Raw genomic sequence first — 11,502 nt, forward strand, 5'->3', positions numbered from 1 at the left:
ACCCACTGGGAAGCCAGGCCCACCCACTGGGGAGCCAGGCCCAACCACTGGGGAGCCAGGCCCACCCACTGGGAAGCCAGGCCCACCCACTGGGGAGCCAGGCCCACCCACTGGGGAGTCAGGCCCACCCACTGGGGAGCCAGGCCCACCCACTGGGGAGCCAGGCCCACCCACTGGGGAGCCAGGCCCACCCACTGGGGAGCCAGGCCCAGCCAATCAGAATTAGTTTTTCCCCATTAAAGGGCTTTATTACAGACAGAAATACTCCTCAGCTTTTTGTGTTAATGGAACATTTTGGGGATGTTTTATTTCAGTTCATGAAAGATGGGAACAACACTTTACATGTTTGCGTTTATATTTTTGTTCAATGTATATTTGTTCTTTGTCACTTATTCTAAGTATTTAATACTTTGTATTTCATATTTTTTTTATGGTTCACTTAAAGGATTGCTGCAGATCGTGAGGTATTTATTTTCCTATTGCCAATGTTTCTGTTTTTTTCCCGCATACATTTTTATATCCTGAGATTTGGGACCAAAACTTTACATGTTGCAATGCTATTTTTGTTCTGTGTAGTTGAAAAGTTGTTAATTAGCTGAAATGCTAAAGTTATCCGTGATGAGATTCGAACTCGCGACCAACCCACCCCACATTAATTTTTTTGGACTGTCTTATGTAGCAATACCAAATGTATCATATCATACTTATTTGAGTGTCCCGAATCTACATTTACTATGTTACGTCTTGTCTATGAGACCGGGCTGTCTCTCCAGGTTCTGTGGAGCAGTCTATGAGACCGGGCTGTCTCTCCAGGTTCTGTGGAGCAGTCTATGAGACCGGGCTGTCTCTCCAGGTTCTGTGGAGCAGTCTATGAGACCGGGCTGTCTCTCCAGGTTCTGTGGAGCAGTCTATGAGACCGGGCTGTCTCACCCAGGTTCTGTGGAGCAGTCTATGAGACCGGGCTGTCTCACCCAGGTTCTGTGGAGCAGTCTATGAGACTGGGCTGTCTCCCCAGGTTCTGTGGAGCAGTCTATGAGACCGGGCTGTCTCCCCAGGTTCTGTGGAGCAGTCTATGAGACCGGGCTGTCTCTCCAGGTTCTGTGGAGCAGTCTATGAGACCGGGCTGTCTCTCCAGGTTCTGTGGAGCAGTCTATGAGACAGGCTGTCTCCCCAGGTTCTGTGGAGCAGTCTATGAGACCGGGCTGTCTCCCCAGGTTCTGTGGAGCAGTCTATGAGACCGGGCTGTCTCCCCAGGTTCTGTGGAGCAGTCTATGAGACCGGGCTGTCATCCCAGGTTCTGTGGAGCTATCAGAGAGAACAACCTCAATCTGGATCGCACCCATTCATGTTAGATTTGGACTTCTGTCATATTTATCTTTGAAAGTGATAGCTCGCCAGTGTGTCAAAGTGTCTGGATGAGTGGAAGAAAATCGTTATCTCTACAGCCTCAGTTGATCCGTGATCAAAGTACATCCATGCAGGGTACTAGTGCTCTCCAGATAGTTGTTTGTGGAGTCACGCTATAAACACATTTTTTGGGGAGGGGGGGGGGGGGACGACTGCAGAAAAGGTTGCAGGGATGAAGCAGGAAAAGAGTCAACACAAGAAGGTCCTGGAGAATATCAGTGTTCTGAAATGTTTATGGAGCGTTGTCCTGTTAGGTCCGGCTTGTATTGGATTGATGATGTACCTTCTGTTGACCTGTCTGTGGCCGCTGCACACACCTGAAAAGAAGAGGTCGGAGAAGTGCATTTGTGAGAAACTGGAAAGTGTGGAAGTACGTGAGGGACTACTTCCCAATGAAGTTAGTGAAAACAGCGGAGTTGAACCCAAACAAGAACTACATTTTAGGGTGTCACCCTCATGGGGTGTTCAGTATCGGAGCCTTTGCCTCGTTTAGCACTGAGGCCTGTGGCTTTATGGACCTCTTTCCTGGGGTGCGCTCCTGCCTCTGCATCCTGGGGGGCCTCTTCAAGATCCCCCTCTACAGGGAATATGCCATGGCCACAGGTTGTTGTCCAGTCAGCAAGCCTAGTCTCAAACACCTTCTGTCTCATAGTGAACAAGGCAATGCGCTGGTGATTGTGATAGGGGGCGCTGCTGAGTCACTGTTGAGCCTGCCTGGGGTCAACACTGTGGTTATGAAGCAGAGGAAAGGCTTCTTCCGGGTGGCCCTGGAGTTTGGGGCTAACCTGGTGCCCGTCTGTCTACTTGTATGGGGAGAACAATATGTTCCTCCAGGTGATCTTCTCAGAGGGCAGTGTGGGCTGGAGGTTACAGCAACTCTTTAAGAAAGTCGTGAGCTTTTCCCCATGTCTGTTTGTAGGTGAACGCTGGTTCTGGATGCCTAACCACTGCCCGGTCACCACTGTAGTGGGTAGTCCTATCCCAGTGCCAAAGAGGCCTTCTCCCACTCAGGAGGAGGTGGACCACTATCATGGCCTATACATGAAATCCCTGGCCAAGCTCTTCAATGAACACAAGGCCAGCTGGGGACTCTCAGACAGCCACGAGCTGCAGATCGTATAGACCAGTCATTTAGACTGCTCCCACGAGGACAATGTGAATATGATACTGTAGCCTATTGATCTCCACAGTGAGCCTACTTCAATCCACACATACACACATAGAGGATCTGATCCAGAGAGGTCACAATCATTAATCCCTGGATTACCCAAGATGCCTGGCTAATAGCTGTTGACTGTAAGAATCAACACACATCTCACGTAATATGGTCAGATGCTGTTTACGTAGGCTGTCCTTGTGATATAACTTTTTTTTATTTGATTTTAAAGACTACAATGGAACAGTGGATGTGCTTTATATTATATGATATTATATTAATAATATAACCGTGAATCTGAATACCTCACTCTCCATTTCATTAAAAAAAACAAAAAAAACAGTGATTGATTGTGTGATTTAGGATTTATAAATAAAATACTGGGTGGCCATGTTGAGTCCAATCAGACTTTGTAGTTACCAGCAGCAATCTGAGGTTATCGGGGAGTTTATCAGGGATCAGTCTTTCATGTGCAATAACTCTAACCTTTTTGATAAATTTGACTTGTGGTGGGTGAGGGTCAGTTTTGACCAGTTTTATTGATTTATTTTTAATAAAATGAACACACTCTGTCTCCCCAACTACAATGACAGTACAACTGAACCACACAAACATACACACCATTTTTAATAGAAAAAAAACATCCTTGTCACCTGATACATCGTTAAAATCAAATATTTCTAAATAATTTTCTGATCTCACCATTGTTAATTTACAGTTAGCAGCTCTAATTACCTTTGGGTGTCCTAGATTTCCTCCATCTCAGTGTGTGTCTGAGACAATGGTGTGTGTGTGTGTGTGTGCGTGCGTGCGTGCGTGCGTGTGTCTTAGATACCTTAGCCAAACAGTTTAAACCAGTTCCATGCATAGTAACATAATTACTCCAACCATTTGCACAACACAGTAACACAACGCTGTAAATTCATCAAACACCCGCACCACCTCAGTAAAGGACCATTTCTTGTTTTTAGATCCATAATAGTGTCGTTGAGACATCTCACAGTTAGAAGTCCTTCACCCTATGACCGGAGCATGTACTTTACACTGGTCTTCTCCAAACGAGTATATTCCTCCACATCGGGAATGTAGTTGATATGGGGGATGTGTGTGTGGTTGGGTGGGTGGGTGTTGGTGGATGTGTGTGTTGGTGTGCCAAGAAGATAAGTGAGGTGTGTGCGTGTGAGCCAGGAGTTGAGTCAAACATAATTAGGACTGGGCTGTGATGACAGAGACAGTCTAACCAGTTGACCTCTGACCTGCCTGCTGGTTGCACTGAGAGGCAAATGATTCTCAGGCAGAAACAGACTGCTGTCTGGGTTTGGGCGGTGTTCGGATTGTTGTACCTTTATACCGACCGTGTGCCGTACAGTGATATTCAGTAATACCGGCACTGAGCACAAGGGGCGCTGTTTCCAAACCTCACTGTTAGCAATCTCACCACCACTCCCTTGGATTCCCCTCAGGACCTGTTTACCCTGTTCTACTCAGCCAACTCCAACCTCAGTCTCCACATCTCACCACTACTACCTTGGATTCCCCCTCAGGACCTGTTTACCCTGTTCTACTCAGCCAACTCCAACCTCAGTCTCCACATCTGTTTTTTCTGCAACTCATCCGAGCTTCCCCGGATCTGCACTCCATATCTCCCTGTGTAACAATAAATATTTTGTTTTCATTCATCCCTGTTTCCTCATCTGAGTCTGCTCTTGGGTTCCCCTGAACAAGGTGGTTAGCCCACTGTTCCCCTGAACAAGGCGGTTAGCCCACTGTTCCCCTGAACAAGGCGGTTAGCCCACTGTTCACCTGAACAAGGCGGTTAGCCCACTGTTCCCCTGAACAAGGTGGTTAGCCCACTGTTCCCCTGAACAAGGTGGTTAGCCCACTGTTCCCCTGAACAAGGTGGTTAGCCCACTGTTCCCCTGAACAAGGTGGTTAGCCCACTGTTCCCCCGAACAAGGTGGTTAGCCCACTGTTCCCCTGAACAAGGCGGTTAGCCCACTGTTCCCCCGAACAAGGTGGTTAGCCCACTGTTCCCCTGAACAAGGTGGTTAGCCCACTGTTCCCCTGAACAAGGTGGTTAGCCCACTGTTCCCCCGAACAAGGCGGTTAGCCCACTGTTCCCCCGAACAAGGCGGTTAGCCCACTGTTCCCCCGAACAAGGCGGTTAGCCCACTGTTCCCCCGAACAAGGCGGTTAGCCCACTGTTCCCCCGAACAAGGCGGTTAGCCCACTGTTCCCCCGAACAAGGCGGTTAGCCCACTGTTCCCCTGAACAAGGTGGTTAACCCACTGTTCCTAGCCCGTCATTAAGAATAAGAATTTGTTCTTAACTGACTTGCCTAGTTAAATAAAGGTATACAAAAACTACTCATCTCTCATCACACTCACATGAGTCCCAAATGGCACCCTATTCCATATGTAGTGAAGTAATCTTGTAGTGCACTACATAGGGAATAGGGTTTAATTTGGGGTGCACCCCTCCTCTACTGTGCTTTGTCCCTCCATCCCTCCTCTCTTTCCCTCTCTGTCTGTTCTTGTGTCTCTCTAACAGTGTTACCTCTAGGGAGACTGTCTGCAGGTGAGATGGATGAATAAGGGAGTAGTGCTGATTAGAGCCAGAGCAAATACAAGTGCCTTAAGAAAATATTCAGACCACTGAAATTTTTTTCTTCACATTTTGTTACGTTACAGCCTTATTCTAAAATGCAGTTTTGTAACTGTCTAAAACAAGCAGACGACAAGAACGTTGTGTTTGAAAAAGTGTTTTGCTGTGAGCCGATGGGGTAACCTAGGTAACCACAGGCTGTTTACCCCCCCCCCACAGGCGGGCAGAGTCGCGAGGTTCTAGCTAACACGGGACTGGGTCTATCCCTGGAGGCAGTCAATAATATCTGTCGGGTGATTGGTTGAGCCTTCTTGGGTGCGTGACGTCGCACAACCCTTGCCAAAAAACACAAAACATGGCGAACAACTTCTCTCACAACTGCAGTTACAGAGCCGTAAGAACGTTTTCAACACCCCTGGACGTTTTCCCACATTTTGTTGTGTTACAGCCTGAATTGGATTATATTATTATATTATTATATTAACTGGATTATATTTAGATTATTTTGTCATTGGCCTACTACACACAATACCCCAGAATGTCAAAGTGGAATAGTTTTTTAAAACATTTTTACAAATTAAGAAAAAAATTAAAAGATGAAATGTCTTGAGTAGATAAGTATTCGACCCCTTTGTTATGGGAAAACTCCCTAAGAGTGGTCTCTTCTCCATCAAATTCTATGAATATTCATTGAGGGGTGGTGAATATTCGATGAGGGATGTTCAATATTCGATGAGAGGGGTGCCTGAATTCTATGGCAAAGGTATTACAAATTAATCAACCTCATGAATATGCATAGACTGTCTCGAATTTCAACAGGGACAGCTCTGATATAAAGTTTTTTTTTTTTTTTTCAAAGTTGCCAGGATGTCACTTGCATCACACTTATATCAGTACTAACAACCTAAACATTACCAAACTTCTATTAGATCAAATAAGCATTACGTATCAAAATAGAAATTCATGTTTATCTTGACTAAATTCAACGTACTCTCATTGCCCCCATACAAAAACTCCTCACTTGCTTAATAATTCATGATCTGCTTAAACATGGACACATTTTTTGGGTTGGAGTAAAACCCTCTCGCTTTGCCTCTTCCTCTCTGCTAACAGTTACAGGGGTTTGACTAGATGAGATACACTTTATGTCAGAATTGACCAGAATTGACAATTCGTAGCAGGTTAGGATAATTAATGTAGCAGGTTAGGATAATTAACGTAGCAGGAGGATAGGATCATTAATGTAGCAGGATAGAGTAATGAATGTAGCAGGTTAGGATAATTCATGTATCAGGTTAGGGTAATTAATGTAGCAAGTTAGGATAATTAATGTATCAGGTTAGGGTAATTAATGCAGCAGGTTAGGATAATTAACGTAGCAGGTTAGGATAATTAACGTAGCAGGTTAGGATAATTAACGTAGCAGGTTAGGATAATTAACGTAGCAGGTTAGGATCATTAACGTAGCAGGTTAGGATCATTAACGTAGCAGGATAGGGTAATTAATGTAGCAGGATAGGATCATTAACGTAGCAGTTTAGGATAATTAACGTAGCAGGTTAGGATAATTAACGTAGCAGGTTAGGATAATTAACGTAGCAGGTTAGTATCATTAACGTAGCAGGATAGGGTAATTAATGTAGCAGGATAGGATCATTAACGTAGCAGGTTAGGATAATTAACGTAGCAGGTTAGGATAATTAACGTAGCAGGTTAGGATAATTAACGTAGCACAAACAGCACAAAACTAATAAAACAAACAGAAACACAAGGATTTATCGTTTTATTTTTTACAGAAATGCTTGGTGATCGACTAGGAATGCCTTGGAGATCGACCAGTCGACCGGTTGGTGACCACTGGTTTAGGGAACCATGTTAGTATCCCAAATGGCACCCTATTCCCTATATAGTGCACTAATTTTAACCAGTTTGACCAGAGCCTTGGTCAAAAGTAGTGTGCACTACATAGGGAATAGGGTGCCATTTGGGACAAAGTTCATAAATGGATACTATGAACCGTTGAGATCTCCACAGTAGATACCCCCCCCCCCCCCACCTCTTAGCTCCGCTGGTCTCTACGACCCCTCCTACTTAAATAACATAGTGGCCTCTGTGAGGGCAGAGGGAGGGACTGGAGTGTCTCGGTCATGACTGGTTTAAATAACGAGAACCTCTCAGCGACCAGTGATCCAAGGAAGAAAGGGAGATAAAGAGTCCATCCCAAATGGTATTTCCTATTTAGTGTACTACTTGTGCGCACTATATATGCGATAGGGAGCCGCTGAGGACTTAGCAACAGCAGTTTACTGTGTGTCTCTAACTGACCTGTACTGCAGCTTATTGGCTGAATAAAGTGTTTCAAATCAAATGTTATTAGTCAAATGCGCCGAATACAACAGGTACCCCTGTGAAATGCTTACTTATAAGCCCTTATAAGCCCTTAATTATAAGCCCTTATAAGCCCTTAATCGGCAACGCAGTTTAAAATATATGAATAAGAATTAAAAGGAACAAGTAATTAAAGAGCAGCAGTAAAATAACAAGTGAGGCTATATACAGGGGTACAGGTTAGTAATGAGACTATTTACAGGGGTACATGTTAGTAATGAGACTATATACAGGGGTACAGGTTAGTAATGAGACTATATACAGGGGGTACAGGTTAGTAATGAGACTATATACAGGGGTACAGGTTAGTAATGAGACTATTTACAGGGGTACAGGTTAGTAATGAGACTATATACAGGGGTACAGGTTAGTAATGAGACTATATACAGGGGTACAGGATAGTAATGAGACTATATACAGGGGGTACAGGTTAGTAATGAGACTATATACAGGGGGTACAGGTTAGTAATGAGACTATATACAGGGGGTACAGGTTAGTAATGAGACTATATACAGGGGTACAGGTTAGTAATGAGACTATATACAGGGGTACAGGATAGTAATGAGACTATATACAGGGGGTACAGGTTAGTAATGAGACTATATACAGGGGTACAGGTTAGTAATGAGACTATATACAGGGGGTACAGGTTAGTAATGAGGCTATATACAGGGGCACAGGTTAGTAATGAGACTATATACAGGGGGTACAGGTTAGTAATGAGACTATATACAGGGGGTACAGGTTAGTAATGAGACTATATACAGGGTTACAGGTTAGTAATGAGACTATATACAGGGGTACCGGTACAGAGTCAATGTGCAGGGGCACAGGTTAGTAATGAGACTATATACAGGGGGTACAGGTTAGTAATGAGACTATATTCAGGGGTACAGGTTAGTAATGAGACTAAAAACAGGGGTACAGGTTAGTAATGAGACTATATACAGGGGTACCGGTACAGAGTCAATGTGCAGGGGCACAGGTTAGTAATGAGACTATATACAGGGGGTACAGGTTAGTAATGAGACTATATACAGGGTTACAGGTTAGTAATGAGACTATAGACAGGGGTACAGGTTAGTAATGAGACTATATACAGGGGTACAGGTTAGTAATGAGACTATATACAGGGGGTACAGGTTAGTAATGAGGCTATATACAGGGGGTACAGGTTAGTAATGAGGCAATATACAGGGGGTACAGGTTAGTAATGAGACTATATACAGGGGTACAGGTTAGTAATGAGACTATATACAGGGGTACAGGTTAGTAATGAGACTATATACAGGGGTACAGGTTAGTAATGAGACTATATACAAGGGGTACAGGTCAGTAATGAGACTATATACAGGAGTACAGGTTAGTAATGAGACTATATATAGGGGTACAGGTCAGTAATGAGACTATATACAGTGGTACAGGTTAGTAATGAGACTATATACAGGGGTACAGGTTAGTAATGAGACTATATACAGAGGGTACAGGTTAGTAATGAGACTATATACAAGGGGTACAGGTTAGTAATGAGACTGTATACAGGGGTACAGGTTAGTAATGAGACTATTTACAGGGGTACAGGTTAGTAATGAGACTATATACAGGGGGTACAGGTTAGTAATGAGACTATATACAGGGGGTACAGGTTAGTAATGAGACTATAGACAGGGGTACAGGTTTGTAATGAGACTATATACAGGGGTACAGGTTAGTAATGAGACTATATACAGGGGGTACAGGTTAGTAATGAGGCTATATACAGGGGGTACAGGTTAGTAATGAGGCTATATACAGGGGTACAGGTTAGTAATGAGACTATATACAGGGGTACAGGTTAGTAATGAGACTATATACAAGGGGTACAGGTCAGTAATGAGACTATATACAGGGGTACAGGTTAGTAATGAGACTATATACAGGGGTACAGGTCAGTAATGAGACTATATACAGGGGTACAGGTTAGTAATGAGACTATATACAGGGCTACAGGTTAGTAATGAGACTATATACAGGGGGTACAGGTTAGTAATGAGACTATATACAAGGGGTACAGGTTAGTAATGAGACTGTATACAGGGGTACAGGTTAGTAATGAGACTATATACAGGGGTACAGGTTAGTAATGAGACTATATACAAGGGGTACAGGTTAGTAATGAGACTATATACAAGGGGTACAGGTTAGTAATGAGACTGTATACAGGGGTACAGGTTAGTAATGAGACTATATACAGGGGGTACAGGTTAGTAATGAGACTATATACAGTGCCTTGCGAAAGTATTCGGCCCCCTTGAACTTTGCGAACTTTTGCCACATTTCAGGCTTCAAACATAAAGATATAAAACTGTATTTTTTTGTGAAGAATCAACAACAAGTGGGACACAATCATGAAGTGGAACGGCATTTATTGGATATTTCAAACTTTTTTAACAAATCAAAAACTGAACAATTGGGCGTGCAAAATTATTCAGCCCCCTTAAGTTAATACTTTGTAGCGCCACCTTTTGCTGCGATTACAGCTGTAAGTCGCTTGGGGTATGTCTCTATCAGTTTTGCACATCGAGAGACTGACATTTTTTCCCATTCCTCCTTGCAAAACAGCTCGAGCTCAGTGAGGTTGGATGGAGAGCATTTGTGAACAGCAGTTTTCAGTTCTTTCCACAGATTCTCGATTGGATTCAGGTCTGGACTTTGACTTGGCCATTCTAACACCTGGATATGTTTATTTTTGAACCATTCCATTGTAGATTTTGCTTTATGTTTTGGATCATTGTCTTGTTGGAAGACAAATCTCCGTCCCAGTCTCAGGTCTTTTGCAGACTCCATCAGGTTTTCTTCCAGAATGGTCCTGTATTTGGCTCCATCCATCTTCCCATCAATTTTAACCATCTTCCCTGTCCCTGCTGAAGAAAAGCAGGCCCAAACCATGATGCTGCCACCACCATGTTTGACAGTGGGGATGGTGTGTTCAGCTGTGTTGCTTTTACGTCAAACATAACGTTTTGCATTGTTGCGAAAAAATTTCAATTTTGGTTTCATCTGACCAGACCACCTTCTTCCACATGTTTGGTGTCTCCCAGGTGGCTTGTGGCAAACTTTAAACGACACTTTTTATGGATATCTTTAAGAAATGGCTTTCTTCTTGCCACTCTTGTATAAAGGCCAGATTTGTGCAATATACGACTGATTGTTGTCCTATGGACAGAGTCTCCCACCTCAGCTGTAGATCTCTGCAGTTCATCCAGAGTGATCATGGGCCTCTTGGCTGCATCTCTGATCAGTCTTCTCCTTGTATGAGCTGAAAGTTTAGAGGGACGGCCAGGTCTTGGTAGATTTGCAGTGGTCTGATACTCCTTCCATTTCAATATTATCGCTTGCACAGTGCTCCTTGGGATGTTTAAAGCTTGGGAAATCTTTTTGTATCCAAATCCGGCTTTAAACTTCTTCACAACAGTATCTCGGACCTGCCTGGTGTGTTCCTTATTCTTCATGATGCTCTCTGCGCTTTTAACGGACCTCTGAGACTATCACAGTGCAGGTGCATTTATACGGAGACTTGATTACACACAGGTGGATTGTATTTATCATCATTAGTCATTTAGGTCAACATTGGATCATTCAGAGATCCTCACTGAACTTCTGGAGAGAGTTTGCTGCACTGAAAGTAAAGGGGCTGAATAATTTTGCACGCCCAATTTTTCAGTTTTTGATTTGTTAAAAAAGTTTGAAATATCCAATAAATGTCGTTCCACTTCATGATTGTGTCCCACTTGTTGTTGATTCTTCACAAAAAAATACAGTTTTATATCTTTATGTTTGAAGCCTGAAATGTGGCAAAAGGTCGCAAAGTTTAAGGGGGCCGAATACTTTCGCAAGGCACTGTACAAGGGGTACAGGTTAGTAATGAGACTGTATACAGGGGTACAGGTTAGTAATGAGACTATAT

General features: G+C 43.6%; 1 pseudogene; it reads left to right on the top strand.

Moving 5' to 3' along the window:
• Positions 1–1,552: 1,552 nt before the first annotated feature.
• On the top strand, positions 1,553–2,529 carry LOC139382981 (diacylglycerol O-acyltransferase 2 pseudogene; annotated as a pseudogene).
• Positions 2,530–11,502: the final 8,973 nt, after the last annotated feature.

Source organism: Oncorhynchus clarkii, chromosome 24 (genome assembly GCF_045791955.1).
Source record: "Oncorhynchus clarkii lewisi isolate Uvic-CL-2024 chromosome 24, UVic_Ocla_1.0, whole genome shotgun sequence".
In the NCBI taxonomy this organism is placed as follows: domain Eukaryota; kingdom Metazoa; phylum Chordata; class Actinopteri; order Salmoniformes; family Salmonidae; genus Oncorhynchus; species Oncorhynchus clarkii.